At 29.5% G+C, this 15,647-nt stretch overlaps 1 long non-coding RNA gene across 1 annotated transcript; it reads right to left on the reverse strand.

The window, feature by feature from the left end:
* Window positions 1–9,931: 9,931 nt before the first annotated feature.
* On the reverse strand, window positions 9,932–12,920 carry LOC145792793 (uncharacterized). The gene is made up of 2 exons (XR_014332691.1): window positions 12,830–12,920; window positions 9,932–10,618 (listed from the first exon to the last, which is right to left on the reverse strand). It is a non-coding gene; the product is annotated as an uncharacterized LOC145792793 (long non-coding RNA).
* Between the last annotated feature and the right edge of the window lie 2,727 nt (window positions 12,921–15,647).

Below are 15,647 nucleotides of genomic sequence, written 5' to 3' on the forward strand. Positions count from 1 at the left end.
GGAATAAAAAAAATTATAGGCATTATGATGTGTCACATAATTAATTAGAATCCCTTTGAGAATTGAAATTATTAAAGTTAAAGAGATTTTGTATCCGATTCTCTTTAAAGACACTGTTTTATAATTTAAATTTGTAATTTTTATGCATTAATGTGAATAACTCTTACGATCTTATTGATATAAGCACAAATCCTACATTTGAGTCAACACACCTTAAACACTTTTTGTGTAATAAAATACTTAGATATTGTCAAGTATTATAATATATCATAATCAAATATAACTTTAAGCATAATTAAAGACCCCGACGAACCAATTTAGACATAACAAAAAAACATAAGAAATTAATAAAGACATTTACGATTAATAACCAAAATAATATACTATGGCCATGTTTGTTTGGGTAGACATGAGCTTGGGATTGGACTAATAGTCTAATAAAATTATTAATCCAATGTTTGGTTAAACAATTGAAGTACGGACTAATTATTTTAAACTTGACTATTAGTTAAGATAGGATACATAATCCAACGGATTCGTAGTCCTAGGACTATTAGTCATGGGAATGCTAATCCAGTCCACCCAAACAAACATGACTTATGAGTTATAACCGAATTATAATTTGTATATTATAAAAAATTTCGTTGTTTTTAATTTTTTTCAAAAAAAAATATATATTTTGATACAAGTGGAATTCATGATTTTTGGTGAATTTGATTAACACGACAAGTTAAGAATACACATTTTTTTTAAAACTTTGAAAGAAATTATTTTTATGAACCTTTTATATAGGATCACATACACAGTGACAAAAATTTAGACACAACCATGAGCCTTTTATTTTTATGAGCATGTTTGTATTTTGCTTTTAAATGTTAAATTTTTCTACACAAAATATTAAAACTCAAACTCAAAATTTTATTTTAAAAATAAATTTTCGTTTATCGCATAAGTCACCTACTATTGTCTTTATACAATTAAAAAAAAAAAAAAAAAAAAAACATATCACAAATGATATAGACCAGACGTACTAGATAATTTCACTTACTAAGGTCTCGTTTGGCAAGTGGCTGTTTTAGCTTAAAAACCAAAAAGTTATTAAAAAAATAAAAAAGCCAACAACTTATATTAAAATGTCAAAGATTTTTTTTTCTCTTTACTTTTTATACTTCTTTTCGTAATAAGCCAAAAAGTTATCCCGAATATACTAATTTTTTTTACCTCATATTTTAGTTAAAAAGTCAAAAAATTACTAAAATAACATATTCTCAAACGAGGCCTAAGACATAACTTTATTTGGAATACTTTTAAGGGAGCCTTTGGGTGAAGGATTTGAAAGGAAGTTTGTGAAGAAAAAAAAAACCTAATATTCCATATATCTTTACCCAAATCCTATATGTTACCCAAGATACAGTCCTATTTACCATAATCTTGGAAGAGTCACATTGTTTGGTGAATATAAATATAGGGTTGGGCTTCTTTTCAATCTTATTAATATAATTTTTTACAAATATATAGTACTTGACGAATTCTACATATTAAACGGTTCAAATTATCGATACGAGACCTTTAATAGGCCTTTACAAATTCAATAATACCCTCCAATTCAATCATCGACGTGAGAAAAGCCAGCCTCTAAGGGTTATTTTGGGAAGATGGTAAAAAGTGACTTTTTGGCTTTTAACCAAGCTTTTGGCTTTTTTAGACAAATGATTTGGGAAGTTGGTAAAAAGTGACTTTTGACTTTTTTGATTAATGTTTGTTTATGATGTCAAATCATAATAAAATGACCAAACTACCCCAATTTATGTAAAATATTTACGACTTCACCTATGTAACACATTTTGACCCATGAGGGTAAAATTGTAATTTCACCGTTGGCTAAAAACCAACTTCCCAAATGAAAAAAAAGACAAAAAAGCCAACTTTTGGCTTTTGCTACAAACCAAAAAAAGTGACTTTTAGCCAACTTCCCAAAATAGCCCTAAATATAAGTGGCCACGGTTCTAGCAAAAGCACTGAAAATTCCCTTTGTACACATCAATCTATGTGCAACAGTAACAAAATTATTTCTTCGGCAAAAAACAAAAGTTTAGTGGCAAAAAAAATAAAATAAAAAGTAAAATCAAATTAACATGACAGAGGACATAATTAAAAAAAAAAAAAAAAAACTAGAGAATAAAGACGTGAATCTTTTTTCTGCGGATTAATAGTATTAGCTAAAAAAAACTAATTTATTGATTAAAAAAATTATCAAATTCTAATGATAAAAATAGTCATATTGTTTGGCACATTCTTTAATTTTACTTTTTTGATGACTTTTTAAAATAATTAAAATCAAATTTTTGGAAGAAAAAATAATTTACCAAATCAGTAAGATTTTTTTAATAAAGTGAATTTTTCTTTTTTTAAAGGATAGTTTGAGATATTCTAAATAAGTGTACTTTTTGACTTTTTATTAAAAAAAATGTATAGAAAAGTAGAGAGAGTGGGTGGAAAAATAAAAAAGGAATGTTAATTGATGTGACCCAAATAAGTGTATGTATATAAAAAAATATATTTTTTAGTGCATGCCAAACACCTATTAAGTCATATCAAACGAAACCTAGAAAGAGAAAATATAACTTTGCCCCCCTAAATTATTACTCAAAAGTCACTTTAGCCTCTAATTTTTTAATAGTATAAATTTTACATTTAAATATTTGATTTTGAATCAATTTTACTCCACCATAGTTGTCATTTATAATCAAACAAAAGTTACTAAGATGATATTGAAATTTCATTTGAAATTTTATTTTACCTCCCAAATTATCTTTAAAATATTAATTAGACCCCCAAATTTCATTTAATTTAGAGGTCTAATTGATATTTTAGAAATAATTTGGAGGTAAAATAAATTTTCAAATGAAGTTTGAATGCTACTAATAACTTTTGTTTTGATTATAGACGGCAATTGACGGTTGGCGTAAAATTGATGTAAAATTCAATAATTTAAATACAAAGTTGATATTAAAAACAGAGGTTGAATTGATTTTTAAGTATTAGTTTGGAAGGTAAAATAACATTTTCTTTTCTCCTAAAAAATGAGAAGTTTAAATTATTTTTAAAAACTACCACATGGTTTTTTTAATAATTACCACATGGTTGTGTACCTATCTTATAGCAAAGAGATACATGATTGTTTTATCTAAAACATAAAACAAAAAATATAGGAAAAATTACCATTCCATGGTAATGTTTAAAAATTATTACACATTAATGATAAAGTTTATAATTTTAATTATTAATATTTACAATCATTACTTTTTTGTAATTTTTTTTTTCTAATATCGCTATCAAGCTATTTTTTAAAAATATTTGAGTAATGATTCATAACTCTAAATTTGACACTCTAACAATGGCTCTAAACATACATCAAATTATTCATAAGTGGAGCTCACTACCATACAAGTAGATCTCTCATTAAAGCTCTACTTTTAGTATTCTTAAATATTTTAAAAAATATATATACTAGACTTGCTAAATAATTTTTATAAATCAAAAAAATTAAAAAAAAAAAACAAAAAAGAAAGAAAACAATAGACACGGCGATGGCAAATGGCAAATGGCAAATGCATGTTCCTGCCTGCAAAAAAGCACTTGAATTTGATGCTGTTGTTTTTATGCGAAGGTTGGGGTGGTTGAGGAGTTGTTAGACACAAAACTTTTGAGGGCCCCATTTCATCATTTCTTGATCTTGTACGAGCAGCTGCCACCTGTGCAAATATCGGCTAATCATTGAAGGGTTGTGGGGCCTCATGTACTGCTGCTACACCTGATTTTTACCCAACCATTCTCTGATCGGGTACCCACAAAATTCTTTCCCCCCGTGATCCTCTTCAATTCCAGTTGTCTCAAAAAAAAAACAAAAAAAACAAAAAAACAAAAAAACAAAAAATAATAATAATAATAAACTAATAAAGATAATGGATAGACATTAAAATAAATAGCATATATTTTGGTAGAAAAAATATGATAGCATTTTTTTTATTGATAGAACTAACAAATTACTTATAAAAAAAGACATAATTATTATATGAATTAAAATTTCAAGAGAGACTAATGTAATTTATTCAAAATTGTGAGATTAATTATATTTTTTAAAATCTTAAGGGAGTTGAGTGTAATATACCTACAATTATATCATATTTATGACTAAATGTGAATCTTTTAATTTAAAACAAATAATAAGATTACCGACACATTCTTTTTTACATCTTGTTATCCTATTTACTCACAACGGGAGTGTTGTAAATAGTCAATGTAAAATAATTTTTAAAAAGAACTCTTAGAAATAATTTTTATTTATAAAAGTAAGATTTTCACACTATGCTTGAGGATCTTTGCATAATTATTTTGTATAAAAAAAGAAACAAAACACTAATGAGAAATTATTTGATGGACTTTAAACAATGCTCTACCTCATTTAATGTGAGATTCTCTATTAAATCAGGTTTGTTTTACTCTATAGTCTATGTGATTGAATTTTTAGTTTTGTATAAGTCTCATAAGAAATTATATCTTGTTGACCAGTAGGAGTTGGTTCAGTGAATAAGATTTTCGAATTTCTTACTCAAAACTTGGGTTTGAGTCTCCATAGTCTTTTGTTAGGGTTAAACATATTTTTTAATGCCTGGAGTATGATAGGGCCTAAGCTTCGACCCTGACGTAGCTGTGGTGGGATTCCCTACAGATATGTTGTAGGTGCTAAGGGGTAATACTCTCTGGCGAATATGTTGGAATAGCCTATCTGCATATCTATTTTGATAATCAAAAAGAAAATATTTGGTTGGAAAATGAATACCCTGTAATGAAAGGATTAACAATATATGGAAGAGATGATATTACTAATCTAATTCCATAGGATTGAAAGTGAAAAGACTATTTTGCCCTTCATTTTATAAAAATAATAAAATCACCTTTATATAATAAGAGTTTTTACATAATTTCATAAATTTAATCCAATCAACTAATATCACTATATTATTACACAAACAAACACAATGTGTATGTCCTACATCTTCAATATCTTCACACTAGTAATCTCATGAGACCTTATTTGGGAAAAGATTTTTTTAGTAATTTTTTGACTTTTTAACTAATATATGATGTAAAAAAAGTAGTATGTTTAAGATGATTTTTTAGTTTTTTACGAAAAAATGTGCAAAAAATAGAGAGAAAATAAAATCTTTGACTTTTCAGTATAGGTTGTTGACTTTTTAATTTTTTTAGTGACTTTTTGACTTTTAAACTAAAAAGTGAGGTAACCAAATGAGATCTCAATCTCACCAAACTTAATCCGACCAACAAGCATTACCTTAAAAAGCAACATGAAAGTGATAAATGCCACTATTTTTTTTTTTTAAATTGAAAATTGAGTATGGTAACCAAATGAAAAACTAAAAAACACAAACTATTTTATATGAATTATTTTGGGGAGAAATAAATTTTAAAATATGACATGTTTTTTATCAAAATAATTTTTAATTTTTTGATTTTTTTCCCTAGAAACTCAATCAAATAAAATTATTGACTTTGTTTGTTTTGATTTTTTAAAAATTATTTTTAGACAAATTTTCTTGTCTGTAGTGATTTTTTTTATATTTTAGTAAAAGTTCTCAAAAAATAATACAAACTCGAACAAAAATACACACAGAGTTTTATTCAAATTTTTGTTTGTAATGGCAAATATTTTTTAATATTTTAATAAATTTTGAACAATTTTAAAAATTAATGAAAATATAAAAAAGTACTAAAATTAAAATTAAAAAAAAAACACGTTTAGAAATATTTTTTTTAAAAAAAAAAAAAATCGAACTAAAGCCAATACTGATAAGTCTGTCACGCACCACACCTCGTCCCACTCCACTAAGAGTCGCCACGTCACCCGAAGGCATTCACCGACGACATGGGAACGCGGCTAAAGTGGAACCCACAGCGTCCGCTGATTAGGAAAACATTTCTTTTTTTTTGTTGAACCAGATTAGGAAAACATTTCGATGCTCCAAATTGACTGAGTGCCATTTTGAGAACTTTCATAAAAAGTCATGTTTTTGATCATTTTTTGAAAACGTAAGTGGCTAAAAAGTAATAAAATTAGTTTGGAAAGGACTAAAAACACAAGTGTGAAATTACAAATTAGGACTTATGACAAAAAAATAAAAAAATAAATAAATAAATTTCTTATGTTAGGTAAGGATATTTTGGTCATTTTAATTTGATTTAACACCATAAATAAATATTAAACTAAAAAACAAAAAGTTAACTTTTTACCAACTTTTCAAATCACTTTTCAAAAAGCTAAAAAGCTTAGTAAAAAGTCAAAAGTCAACTTTTTACTAACTTTCAAAACACCTGTGAGTGTCTTTCACATTAAAAATTTATAATTAATTAATAATCTCGTATCATTTTATATTGTCCTAAAACATTTTGATTTATTTAATAAAAAAATGTGATTATTTTATGTTCTCTTCAATAGTATTCGTTTGATTATATAATATGTAGTACGACTATTCCCTAAGGTTAAAATTGATATTATTTTTAGGTTACATCACCAAATAATCCTCAAAAGTAGCTCAATAAAGTCTTATGCATCATCATCAAATGTGAAGTCTCTAATTGAAGTAGTTGAAAATTCAGAATGACAGCTTATACATGTAATTTATATTTGTGCAATGGAGTTGTCCCAATAATTGGGGAGGGTGTTGTGAATCGATTTTTTTTTTTTAATTTAATAAAAAACTAATAAAATTGAAAATTTGTTACATTTTTTTTTATTTTTTTGAATAAAAAAATTAATGTAACATTGGACTTTTTTAACAGTGACAAACAATTTTTTATTTTTTGACTTTTTAAATAAAAAATCTACCTTTTAAGTACAATTCAAACACCCCTTTTAGATATCCTGATATCTCTCACCCTTTCCCTTAACATGGGATTCTTTTCTAAGTAAATATATATATATATATATATATTTACTTATTGACGAAAATCAATTGTTATTTGTTAAATTAATACCGAGTTAGTCTCCACACCTTTTTCCCTAGCATAGGATTCTTTTTTTATGTTTGTATCCATGTGATAATGTCCATAAATCTCATAATAATAAAAATAAATTTTCAAAAATTAAAATAAATCTCAAAGGGAGCTCTGCTTGAATTTATAATTTTGGGAATGGGTTGACTTTTATAAAGTCTTTGTGGGAGGCTATATGTGAGTTTAAGCCCCTTTCATTCTATTATCACCATAAGCTGCTTTTTTCTGTTTTTTTTACTATATCAAAATTAGTCAACATAGTGGGTGTGGAATCCGATTCAGCTATACAAGTACGGATTAGGTAGGCGGTTTTTTGTGGTTCAAGCAACACAAGTGCAATCTATAAACTGAATTAAGATATTTGTTGAAGTATTTAATATTAATAAATCAGTGAAGCTCTCAAAATAAAAATAGGTGTCATTGAGTTAGTATTGATAATGTGAGTTTTATGGACGTCAATTGCAAATCATCGTAGAATGATATGATCCCACATTTAAACAAAAGATGATTGTTTTCGGATAAAGAGTTCGAAAATAAATTGTGAAACAAAAAATAAAAGAAAAAAAATGAACAAAATTAAGTTGTATTTTGTTCATTTTTCTTTTTCTTTTTTTCTTTTCCTCTATAATTTCCTCTTCAAATCTTTAATTCAAAAACCCTAAATTGATTAGAAAGAGGCATGGATAAGGAGTCCAATGCCACTTCTAAAAAGAGCCTAGTTCTTAAAGGGTGGTCACACTTTATACATTTGACATTCATAATTCACTGCTGACATATACATGAGAAAAGCCTCTTCAAAGCTAGAGCCTCTTAAAAAGTGGAGTTGAATTAAGCATCATATTGGACCTGACTTTTTCTTTTCGACTTTTTTTCCGTCCCTTTTAAATGTTATTTGTTTTAATATAGAAGAAAAACATTTGCTAGCTTGTTTGATTTTACTATGCTTTTGCCTTAATATAGGAGAAAAACTTTTTCCAACTTGTTTGATTTTACGTTGTATTTATTGAGGGAACCGAGAGAAAGGAAAAAGACAAATAATATGACAAGAAAAATGAAGTGAAAGAGGTAATTTTTTTTAAGGGATTTGGTAATAGACCCCTCACTATTTAATTTATCTTTTAAAATGAAAAGAATTATATAAATCCTTTCAAAATCTCTTAATATTTTAAAACTTGTTTCTTTTATTATACTACCCTTATATATATATATATATATATATGTATATATCAGCTCTCCCGTAAAGCCATCCTCATATTGTATTTCAGAGTAAAATTTTACTTTATTATGATTCAAAGTAAAATTTTATATCGGTAAGCAAATCAACATGTTTTTAATCAGAGTAAAATTTTACTGTTACAAAAAATTTAATGCATACTAAATGAACGAACCAAAGTCAAATTTTACTTTTAAATTTATGAACAAATAAACAAAAAGAAAAAAAGAAAAAAAATGAGAAGCCAATTGATATTCATTTTTGTTCACTCTCTGTGCGTTCCAACCCCAATCACACCAATGTTCTCCCGCTCAAACAGATTAGAGCTCGCACAACTCATATAATCATTCATTATCATCAATATCATCCTGAAATTCTCTTAATTGATATGCATTTTTGTTCTTCATCGTTGTAGTCTCGAAGATTTTTCGAAGAATAGGTGTCGGCTTAAGACTTGGATTGTCTCCGTAGATGCATTTGTGTCCTCAGGGCGGAGAATCTTTGTTGAGTGATGACAGTAACAAGGTAAAATCTCACAAACCCCTTCGATTTGGCTCTCGAAGAAGGAGTTTTTCTCAAGCAAGATGATCTTGAAAACAAAGAAGACAACGAACACGTCATCATATCCTTCACCGACCTTGATCTCTGCATCAAACTTGAATCCTTCGCCATCATCGTTGCATCACGCTTCGCAACATTCTTTACATTTCTCAAATTGAAGATCTAGTTGAGAGTATAATAGTCAGATACAATATTTAAATAATAAATTTTGTCCTTTATACAAGACTTTATAATTATGAGGGGTTTTGAAAGTATAAATTTTTTTTTTTGGGGGTCATTTTAACAAGAAAAGAAAAGTAAGAGGGGTTTATGGCCAGATTTCTCTTTTTTCTTTTTTTGGGTTGATTGGTTAGGAAACATGACAATAAGCATATTCATTTTTTGCTTGTATACATATAAATATAATATGCATATGTAATTATTATTTCTTCTTTCTTCTTTTTTATCTTTTTATTACTACTAAAATTTCAGTTTTTTGCGACGGTAAAATGCCGATGCTAATACTCCTAATGCTGTCGCAAAAAACGTTTTGCAACGGCAAATGACTTTTTGCGACGGGAAGAGGGGGGTCGCAACTGGGGACGTTGCAAAAGAGTTTTTGCGACGGCAAACGGCATTTTTGCCTTTTGCGACGGCACTTTGCAGTCGCTAATAATGTTTGAAATTTCTTGACTTTTTGCGACGACATTATTTTGTCGTCGCTAAAAATGTTATTTGAGACAGCAAAAAAAGCCGTCGCTAATAGTCTCTTTTTTTTTTTTTGGCAACGGCAAGAACACTTTTTTTTGCGACAATATGGTGCCGTCGCAAAAAGTATTAAAAATATGAAAATTTCTATTTTTGCAACAGTGTACTACCGTCACAAAAAGTATTAAAAAAATGATAAAATTTCTATTTTTTGCGACAGTTTAGTGCCGTCGCAAAAAGTAAAACCGTAACAAAATCAATAAAAATATTAAAATTTTCTGTTTTTTGTGACGGTGTATTGTCGTCACAAAAAAGAAAAAAACACCATACGATAAAATTATTAAAAATATTAAAATTTCTCCATAATAATTGCGTAATAATATAAAACTTCCTGTATAAAAATAACAATTTTTCCATAATAAAATATTCTTCCATTCATAATTACACATCAACAAAATTATCCCACTACATAATATTCCATAATACATGTATAATGTTTAAATACATGATTTTGTTCATAATTCAAAATAACATAAACCAAAATTAAATGTTTTTCTCATCATTCTTCGTAGATAACAAAAAACAAAAGTTAGCCACATTCTCCACAGGCATGCATTCCACAAGAAGCACACTCCTATATGGGAAATATCTGAAAAATAAAAATAAAAATAAAAATAATTAATGACAATATAATTATGTGTTAATGTTAATTACAAAAAAACATAAAAATTTAACTACTATAGCATCAAATACAAAAAAAAATTTGTTAGTCATCAAATCACACATGGATAATTAAACATCTCAATCAAATACAAAAATAAAAAGTTAACTACTATAGCATCAAATACAAAAAAACATAAAAATTATATATGAAATCTAGCTCTAACTCCCAACAATATCTGAAGGAAGCTAGTAAAGGCATCCAACACAAATAAGACCCATCAAAACTTCAAAAAATACCCAAAAGATTCATAAATAAATAAAAATTTTAAAAATTATAAATACAACCCAATGCATATCTTCTGGAAAACAACAGCAAAAGGATACTCCCAGCATTTTCTTGGAAAAACAGAATGGTTGGGCCTGCAAAACCAGCATCACTACTTTCTAAGCCTTGAAAAGTATTACTACTTGTAGTTACAAGCCCACAATATTTGCATAAAATACAAATAAGAAAGATATGGACATAATATAATGGGAAATAACTAGCACACGGTTATTAACGCCATGATACAGTGATAACAGAGGTGATGACACAATATCTGCGGCCTTCATTCATGCTTTCACTAGGCCACACACACATATTTGCACTCATATAAATGATTTTCTAGGCTTGTCAGGTCATATGCGATGACATTCTAGAGGGTTGGGCAAAATGATAATGTTAAACTAGTGTTATCTTCCCCCGTTGAAGTTTCAATGGTACCTCCTTATATCAAACTCAATTCGTCATTGAATAATAAAACAATTCTAATAAGTAATCGACATGTCTGCATATCACAGTAATTGTAATAAGCATCAATCTAGTCAGTCCGTCCAACAAGCCGAATTGAACAAGGTGATTTAGATAGAGCAAAACTTCAAATCTTCCTAGAATCAAAATTTGAAAGCAAACAAGTAAGGGAGCTGTTACTACATGCACCTATGAAGCATGGATACGAATACAGGATGCCGATACAATACGATACAGATATGGTGATACAACAAAAACTAAAAAAAATAGGATACAAGTACGCCTAAGATACGTTCATGAAAAAGAAGTTGTAGTTTCTAACATTGTATTAAACATACGCTCAACTTTAGGAACTAGGTATTGGTTTGAGAGTCGGTAGTCAATTTACATTTTTTTTTAGTAGGTCTTATAAAAATTTCATTTCATTATCATGTCTAAATTGTTTATATTGCCCTTGTTCTTTTCCTTTTCACACCTAAAAGTGTTATATGCTAATGTGTTGTAGACAAGTTTACGTGCTCTTTCAATTGTTAAAATCTGATTTTAGTATCATATTATTTTCTTATTTTCTGCGAGATAGACTGAGTATTTAAAACTATCCTTGTTTTTATTTTAACAATTATACTCTATAGCTATGCAAGAAATATTACAATCTCAATTTCATAATATATGGTTTCCAAATGAAGCCTAATTATAGCTCTTCCCTCTCCTAATTCTCTATGATATCATGAACATATATGTATGTATGTATGTATTTATTTATATATTGACTAGTATTATTAAAGAGAAAATTTTGCTTATAGATCTCAAAGCCTTGTGAATCACTCAACATATGAAGCCTAATTATAGCTCTTCCCTATCTATTCTTTATGATATATAATGTACATATATGTATGTATGTTTGTATATATATATTGACTAGTATTATTAAAGAGAAAATTTTGTTTATAGATCTCAAAGCCGTGTGAATCACTCAACATAATTGTCAACAAAATACAGAGCAACCATCTTAACCAACTCAAAAAATAATAATAATAAATTATTCTAAATTCTAAAATAATATTAAACTTCATAAATTTGATATAATTATATATATATTTTTATTAAAATTAAAATCACATGAATTAAAAACTTATAGGAGCATCTTATAATTAGACCAAATTTATAAAAGTTAATTGTATTTTTTTTTAAATATCAGAGTGTCAATATAATTTAGAAAAAATTAGTGAAAAAAAAATTTAAATTGTAGGAGAGGTCCAATATATATATATATATATATATTATTTTATTAGTTAAGGTCCTCAATAATATTATTAGAGAATTTTTTTTTGTAAAGAGTTAATTTCTCTAAGAAAAACTAAAAATTTATCTATAAAAATACTGAGAAATCCCAATTACTATGAAAATGTTGTAGGTGCTTTATTTTATAAAATCCTAATGTGAGGAAATTTAAATTAAAAACTTCTATAATTTTTTATTTTTTATTTTATTTTTTATTTTTATAGAAAATGAAATCATCACAGCACAAGGCTCATAGCCTAGTTCAGACAAAAGCGCTAACCAATCACCTCTCTCCACTTTTCAAAACCATATCAAGAAAATGAGAAAAAAATTACAAGCAAAATTGAAATTAAATTCGAAAACAATTCATAATGACTTTAATTAAATAGAATATGGACAACAAATTCATGGTGATAAACTATATTTTAGATCCAAATTACGTGAATTTTCCAGACTGACTAATATTAACAAGACTATTTAAAGAACAAATAATCAAAGTGGCATATATGTTGCTGATCATATATATATAGAGAGAGAGAGAGAGAGAGAGAGAGAGAGACCTCGGCAGTCAGGGAAGAGCTTGATGAACCAGGCGTGAAGGCGAACTCCATCGGAAGATCTGAGCCATACATCTTCGTAGGTGAGGCGGAGACAAGAAGGACTGACAGGGTAGGACTTGGTAAGGCCAGGAAACATCGGAATATCTGCTGTTGCTCCAACGCTGCTGCTGCTCCTCCTCTTCTGACGCTGCTCCAACGCTGCTCCTCCGCCGCTCACCGTCGATCGAGAGAGAGAGAGGGCGTAAGAAGAGATTAGGGATTTTTGGGTTTGAGATTGCGGATTTTTTGTTTTGTGGGTTGATGGGGAGCGGGAATGGAAAAATAAAGGGGCGGGAATGGAAAAGTAAAGAGGTGGGAATAAAAAAATAAAAAATAAATAATAATTTTTTTTTTAATTTTTGGGTCAGAAATGAAATTTAAACAACAAAATAACGCCGTTTAACCTTTTCTTTTTTTTTTGCGACAAGGGTTCCCGTCGTCAAAAAATTTTATTTTTTGTTAAAATATATATTTTTTTGTAGTTAATGAATTTTTTTTAAAAAAATTCTTTTTTTTTTTTAGTTACTAAGATTGAAAATTTATTTGTTTCATTTTTATTTTAATAAAAAAAATATTATTATTTTTTATTTGGTAGAAGTAGTGGTAATATTTTAATGAAAAATATTTTCCACTAAAATAAAAGTTAATTTTCTGTGGTCAATGAAAAATATTTTTCTACGGCCCATTTTTTTTTTTTGTTATTAAAAATCATGAACTAATTTTTTGTGGTAGAGGAGAGGGAGCGACAGTAGTGGTGAAGGTGGTGGATAAGAGATGATGGTGGTGGTGGTGGTGGTGGTGGTGGTGGTGATGGCGAAGGAGATTAGTGGTGAAGTTGTGGTAGTGGCAGAGTAGATGGAATGGTAGGGGTGAAGGAGAGGTAATGGTAGTAGTAGTGGCAATAGTGGTAGTGGTGGTAGTGGAGTGGTAGCAATGGCAGTAGTAATGGTAGTCGTGGAGGTGAAGTGGTGACAGTGGTAGTAATGGTGGTAGTGGAATGGCGTTTGCAGTAGTGGTGAAGGTGGTAAAGGAGATGGGTGGTGAGAGAGAGAGAGATGAATGAGAGACAGATAGAGGAGACAGACAGACAGACAGACAGACAGACAGAGACAGAGACAGAGATAGAGTGATGAGCGAGAGAGAGACAAAGTGGTCGCTAAAAGTGCATTTTCTCGTAGTGGATAGATAAATCGAGAGGGAGCTCGGTAAATAGAGAAGACGGAAATGAGAGAGTGAGCAACGTGAACACAGTGGGGGAGAGAGAGAGAGAAAGAGAAGAGAGAGAATGAGAGAAAGACAAAAAGATAAAGAGATAGAAAGTGAGACAGAAAAAGAGACAGAGAGAGACGAGAGATGAACGAGAGAGATAGAGAGAGAGAGAGATAGAGAGAAGAGAGATGAGCGAGAGAGATATATAGAGAAGAGAGATGAACGAGAGAGACAGATAAAGAGATAGAGAGAAGAGAGATGAGCGAGAGAGACAGAGAGAGGTGAGAGATGAGAAAGATCGAAAGAAGAGAAATGAACGAAAGAGACATGGAGAGAAAAGAGATGAGAGAAGAGATAGATGAGTAAGAGACACAAAGAGAGAGAGAGAGACAGATAGACAGAGAAAGAAGAGTGATGAGTGAGAGACAGAAATAGAAGAGAGAGAGGAAGATGAAAAAATGAGTGAAAAGATATAGACAGAGAGAGATAGACAGAAGAGAGATGGACGAGAGACACAAAGAGAAAAATAGAGAGACAGACAGACAGAGAAGAGTGATGAGTGAGAGAGAGAAAAAGAAGAGAGACAGAGACATAGAGAGAAAGAGAGAGACAGACAGACAGAGAAAAGTGATGAGTGAGAGAGAGAAAGAGAGAGAGAGGAAAGACAAAGATAGAGACAGAGACAGAGACAGAGAGATAGGAAGATAAAAAAATGGGTGAAAAGAGAAATGTTCAAAAGAGTAAGACGACGTCGTTTTTTTTTTTTTTTTGTGACAGAAAAATACTGTTGCATTTATTTAAACCATTTTGTGACTATATATATATGAAGCCGTCTCAAAGCCACAATATATATATATATATATTACTATTTTTTTTTGTGCAACGGTACCTATTACGGTTGCAAAAAACTCTTCTTTTTTTTTTTTGCAACTGCAGCTGGTACTGTCGCAAAAACTCTATTTTTTGCGACGGCAAGTTGTGCCGTCTTAAAAAGTCACATTTTTTTTGCGACGGCAAGTTGTGCCGGCTCAAAAGGTCACATTTTTTGCGATGGCAAGCTGTGTCGTCTCAAAAGGTCACATTTTTTGGCGACGACAAGTTGTGCTGTCTCAACAACTCACATTTTTTGCGACGGCAAGTTCCGCTGTCTCAGAAGGTCACATTTTTTGCGACGGCAAGCTGTGCCGTCTCAAAAAGTCACATTTTTTGCAATGACAAGTTGTGCCGTCGCAAAAAGTTCCGTCTTTTAAGCCCACTTTTCTTGTAGTGTTGAGTTAACAAAATAAATATAAATATATGATATATATGTGTCACGACCCAAACCCGGCCCTATGGGTTTAGTACCGTAACCGGCCAGTAATCCGAGATTACCGAAGGCCTGCAGAACAGTAATACAATAAAACAGAGTACAGGGCCTGGCGGAAGCCAATACAGTAATTAAACAATGTCCAATGAGCTGTGACAGTCTGTATGCCAAAAAGATTTTTTTCATGCATTCATACATACACAAACAGTACAGTCTATACAGAATTTACAATCACACAGTACAGGGACCTAATCCCTTGATAAC

The sequence above is a fragment of the Camellia sinensis genome, chromosome 6 (assembly GCF_055761805.1).
Source record: "Camellia sinensis isolate YWXY chromosome 6, ASM5576180v1, whole genome shotgun sequence".
NCBI lineage: Eukaryota > Viridiplantae > Streptophyta > Magnoliopsida > Ericales > Theaceae > Camellia > Camellia sinensis.